General features: G+C 39.7%; 2 protein-coding genes across 17 annotated transcripts in view; both read left to right on the top strand.

Annotated features, from left to right (window-relative positions):
- Window positions 1-5,699, top strand: part of LOC135235496 (NACHT, LRR and PYD domains-containing protein 3-like) — a 340,665-nt gene that overhangs the window by 242,619 nt on the left and 92,347 nt on the right. The gene's annotated exons all lie outside the window — the stretch shown is intronic.
- LOC135236664 (uncharacterized) overlaps window positions 3,283-5,699 on the top strand; it is a 57,962-nt gene continuing 55,545 nt past the window's right edge. The window contains exon 1 of the mRNA XM_064303151.1: window positions 3,283-3,631. The gene's annotated coding sequence lies outside the window, so the exon portion shown is untranslated. The remainder of the gene's footprint in view (window positions 3,632-5,699) is intronic.

Raw genomic sequence — 5,699 nt, 5'->3', positions numbered from 1 at the left:
CTAATTGCAGTTCTGTTAGCATTAGAGTGGGTGGAAGGAGTGACGGCAAATAATATACTCATCTGTAGTGACTCTGTATCAGCATTGTCAAGCATTAAAACAGGATCAGGAAGTAATCACCAAGACATATTATATGAACTGTTGTTTAATAATTCAAGGATAACCAATCAAGGGAAAAACATAAAGTTCATGTGGGTACCAGCACATTCAGGAATCCAGGGAAATGAAAAAGCAGATAAATTGGCGAAGGAGGCGGTCAGGAGAGAGTATGTGGACCTTAATGTTAAACTTTCAAAATCAGAGGGGAAAAGCATAGTTTGGAGGGGAGTAATATTACATTATAGTAATAGTAATAGTAATCAAACAATGGCAACAACATTGGGATAGTGCAACAAAAGGAAGACATTTATATGAAATACAAAATAAAGTAGGAATGGCAAGAAACAGTGGAACCGATAGAAGAGAGCAAGTAATCATAAGTAGATTAAGAATTGGTCACAGCAACTTGAATAGCACACTATTTATTATAGGAAAACATCCAGCTGGCTATTGTGATCAGTGCCAGGAATTAGAAACAGTGGAGCATGTCCTGATTGAATGCAGGAAGCATGAGCAAGAAAGAATGGTAATGTTTACAGGATTACAGAGACTAGGAGTGGAGGCAAGGTTTACAGATCTGCTTAAGTGTGGGGACACGGTGGAGGGAAAGAGGGAGATATTTAGTTTTTTGAGGACAACTGGAAGAAGTAAAAGGATATAAGAGATCCAGACAGCAATACATGGTTAGATCCAGAAGGAGGCGGTAATGCAACTTAAAAAACTTAAAATGACTGCCTGAAAACACCAAAGAAGAAGAAGAAGAAGAAGAAGCGGAAGGGGAGGAGAATGAGCGTGTAAGTCAAATTGCCTCCAGGGGGCATCTGGTTCGTGACGTCACAGCCCAATGTTAAAATCCTATTGACTTTTTAAAAACCATTAATTGTAAAATATATATAGCGATTAAAAATAAAAGATTTCTCACGTTTTTTTGCTACCGTCATTCTCTACCGTAGCATGCGCTTGGTTATATTTATTTCAATCTCTGGAGGGAAAAAAACGGATTTATATCGATTTACGATGTGCTGGTGGTCCTGAGCTACACTAAATTAAAGTCGCACGGATACACGTCACAACCACGTGTGCTTGTAAGTGTACCCGCCAAGTGCGGTGCCTAGGCTGCCCCTAACTGCTGGTCTGGGATCAGATTTCCCTTCCCAGGTCCTAGCTTTAACCATTAGTAGGAGAAGAAAATAACTGACTCTGTACCAGCAGCTAGGGCCAACTGCACCTAACACCGGTGGCTAGCTAGCTATACCTACGACAAATGCGGTGTCACTGGTTAGCTTAATGCATTTTTTCAATGGTCAGGACGATAAAATTACAAACGCAACCATGTAGAGCAGGTCATATACAGCCAGGGTAGATTAGCGGGTCTGTCAGCGCCAGCATGAAAGATATCGTTTATAAAGTTTCGGGTAGCTAACGTTAACGTTAGGAAGGGCTGGATCAGCAGGTAGCTAGCTGGCTAGCTGTCAAAGTCAGGTTTATTTGTCATTACAAACAATATGCTGTACAGTACACGATGTAACGAAACGAAACAGACTTTCAGTCTGCTCACAGTACTTAGAAAAAAAGGAATACACATTGTGAGAATCAGAATCACAGTGCACTTAGACAAGACAGGTGCAGTAGGCAAGAGATAGACAATTTCTAATAAATAGTTTTATTAAAACATAGTAAGTAGTAAACATTGTCGGTAATTTATCGAAAACCATGCTGGCTAGCTATATTGTTCTTGTGTTGTGATAAAAATATGTATGACTTATTAGTAACATGTAGGAAGGAAATGCATTTAAGATCACCAACCATCACCACCAAGATGGAGTATATTATTAACAAAAGAAGTATATGTAGAACTAGCAATGGCCAGATCTTGGTCAAAACAGTAATAATCTGTAGAGGTTTGCACTCAATATAAAACACAAGCTGTAAAAGTCCATATACGATGAAAGCACAGCTTCTGGCATACAAACTAGGCCTTTCATACAAACGTGTTGTGAATGATAAAATCCAGCAGGAGATAAATGAGGTGAATACATGTCTGATGCCAAGAAGGAGAGGAAGACTTAGATAAGAGAAGGGAATGCCTGTTTTTTAATTAAAGAAAGGAATGGGGCTTGGAAATAATGGTATCTGAAAAATGAAAAACTGATGTATGGGAAAGAGTAAAGTAAAATGATGTAAGCATGAGGGAAAGTCCAAGCTTGAGCTCCACAACAGGAGGAGCTAGTTTGAACCGTAATCTCATGTTTGGGCTGTGGCAAACATAATAGAATTTGCATAACAAATACACAAGCAGCAATAATCATTTGGTAAATGGACTGCATTTATATAGCGCTTTACAATTGATGCCTCTCATTCACCAGAGCAGTTAGACGATAGGTGTCTTGCTCAGGGAGACTTCGACACGCCCAGGGCGGGGATCGAACCGGCAACCCTCTGACTGCCAGACAACTGCTCTTACCTCCTGAGCTATGTCACCCATTTTGCAGAATTCTGAGAGCTAGCCTTGCAATAGCTTGTCAATAAATGGATTACACAAGCTTTCTCTTCAGCATAAAGTTTGGGTTTTTGTGCATTGCTGTTGCCTACGAGTGTCATCAAATTATTGTTGTTGTTCATAAATGGTTGCATGTTTTCACTTGTGAGCAAGAACATGGACACTGATTCTTATTCTGAAGGGGGCCATTATGTTGTGTAAAATTATAGATTCTGTGTTGGCTTTTAAACATCTGTAGACAGACTTGTGTAATTCTTTCTTTATTAGGAGTATATGGACACGGTGACCCAGAGGAAAACAGCACAAACACAGGAACATGCTAGCTCCACACAGAGAGGACGCGACCCCGGGACTCGCACCCGGCTTTTTTTTTTTTATCGTCACACAGAATGTTTTTCCGTGTGTGTCCGTGTTCTTATTTCTCTCTAGGGAACCACGAATAAACACTAATGTCCGTAAAACCAGATCCAAAGCCAAGCCTCACTGTGAAACATTTGGGCTTCAGTCACTGCAAGACTTACTTGAACCAGTAAAGAAGTAGTCTCGCATACTTCGTTTCAGCGCGGGAGAAAGGTCTGGCTCAGAGCTCAAGTCATTATCATTCCGGTATAGACAAAAAAATGTTATGGCTTGTTTGTATTTCTTTAAACCAATCACAATCGTCTTGGGCGGCGCTAAGCCCAGAATGCATCGACGGAGCCCGTGAAAACGGTAACACGCAGATAGCGGGAGGGGAGTAATCTAAGGGGGCATGGAGATAGTCATCCGACAAAAAAGGTACTGCAGATAAAGCTGCCGATAAACAACACCGAAGAAGAAGAAGCGGAAGGGGAGGAGAATTCCGACTGAAATAGTTGGCCAATGGCAGGCTTACACCCGCAGTCTGGGTCTTGTGAGTCAGACTAGTAAAGAAGTTAAAAAAAAAAAAAAAAAAAAGTCGAAAGTGAAACTGTTTCAAACTCAAACGTCATTTAAAAGACGGAGGACATAGAGGATGCAGTAAAAAGGAATTAAATCGGTTGAAAGAACTGAGTAAGTAATCTGTTGTGGATTGGGATGGGGAGAATAGAAGCTAGATGAGAATGGGTGTTTGGAGGAATAGGAATCTGTAGCTATGATCGCAATAACGCTTAATTTTGTGAAATAAAATACGCAGTAAAATGGCGCCCGAGGAGTAGACGAGGAGTATACTTTTTTCAAATTCCTCATTTGGGACCAAAAACAAAAAAAAAAAAATCCTTTTCAAATGCATTTTTAAAAGTTTAACGTTTATTTTAGCATTTATTTGGTATTTTATGATCATTTTACCTATTTGGATATGACGGATGTAACAGGCCTGTCGTCACCTACATTATGAGACCTGCTAGGCCTACTGTAATAAAAACAGACCGAACATTTTAACTGTGCGGATTGAGAAGTCAAAACGTTATTTTTGCTCTGTATTCACGCAGTTTGGATTAAGAGAAATTAACTTGATGTCTGCCATGTTAAAGTCGGTGGTCGGTAGTTAATACACGTATGGAGCTTTCATAGTTGGTCTTCTATTATTTAAAACGAGACATTAGCTTCCGTATACAAGAGCATGCTAAAAAGATGCTTAAAGGATATTAATTTGCATATTTACTATCCAACGCTGACTAGTTTCAATTCACAAAGACCTAGTGGCCATGTCCTTACCAATTAATTCTGTTCTATTGAATTCGTACAAGTTTCAATGATAATAAATTCAGCAACTACTTTAATAGTAGCAGGAACTGAAAAGAACTGCGGTTATAGTTGCATTAAGACGCCGTTTCTTGTGTGAACCACAAGATGGCAGCATGTAGCTGTGCATGTAGGTCTACCTAAAATGACAAAAGTGTCTGATTTTAAAGCCACAACGTCAGACTGAATTTACGTTTTGCCTGGGTTGGATTGAAGTTGAAATAATGATTTACTTTCATGAATTATTGATTTGGGTCGTTTTTGGATGCTTTCCCAGATTTCTCACGAGCATGTTCGTGTTCGTGTAAGTAAGGGGGGTTGTTTATCCAAATATGCGATGGAAACACTGACTGGAAGCACGGGTGGTTAACATTGCCAAATGTTTTAAAATTTTACATGAAACGCAATAACAGGGATAATCAGTCGGCTATAAATTGTTGCTAGCATATCGTATACGCCTACAAGCAAAATACATGCATCTCAGATACTGACTTTATAGGGGTCACAATTATTGGCACATCTTCCATTGCATGCTGCTTCACTGGAGTTTAAAACTGAGGCAACCTGTTTATGAAATCCATTTTTCATCGAAAGCAACAAACTCACAAATGAAGAAAAAATGGTTGTTGACCTTCAAAAATAAGCAAATGGGTCAAAAACTAAACAAAGAAATATACGACTTACTACTGTGAGACCAAATATTAATCAATTTAAAACCACTGAAGTAGAGTTAAACCTGTCCAGTAGAGGGCGCTAGTGTATCTTAGCCCCATGCCCAGTGAGGTGGATGGTTCAGGGAGCAAAGAACAATCCAGTGGCCACAGTTGGAGAATTACAGAACTTGGCTGCATCGGGGTGTCACCAAGTTTCTATTAGGCTAATTGCTACATTTAGATGCTCCAAAATTAGATGCTACCTCCATGCCAAAAGGCTATTTGGAATGGTTTCAGGAAAAATGGTTTTACTGGGAGTAATCAACAGTTTCAAGAATCTAAATGGTCTTATCTACTGTGCTCTGGAGTGATGACATTAGAACTCTTTGGCCAAGCATAGCTGTTATTCCATTTGTGGCCTTTCTGTTAGCTTGAACTAGTCTGCCCATTCTCCTTTGATCTCTCATTAACAAGGTGTTTTTGTTTATCACACCATTCTCTGTAAACTCTAGAGACTGTGCTGCATGAAAATCCCAGGAGGGCAGGTGTTTCTGTGATGCTGAAACCACTACGTCTGGCACCTTCAATCTGGCACAGTCAGTCATGCCACAGTCAGAGTCGCTTAGATCACACATCTTGTCCATTACAATATTTGCTCAAACAAAAAACTGAACATCTTCACTATGTCTGCATACTTTATATATTGAGTTGCAGTCACATGATTTGCTGTTTGGTGGAGTAGG

The sequence above is a fragment of the Anguilla rostrata genome, chromosome 12 (assembly GCF_018555375.3).
Source record: "Anguilla rostrata isolate EN2019 chromosome 12, ASM1855537v3, whole genome shotgun sequence".
Classification (NCBI taxonomy): domain Eukaryota; kingdom Metazoa; phylum Chordata; class Actinopteri; order Anguilliformes; family Anguillidae; genus Anguilla; species Anguilla rostrata.
The sequence above is the reverse complement of the archived record's forward strand: the minus strand, read 5'-3'. Positions and strand labels throughout refer to the sequence as shown.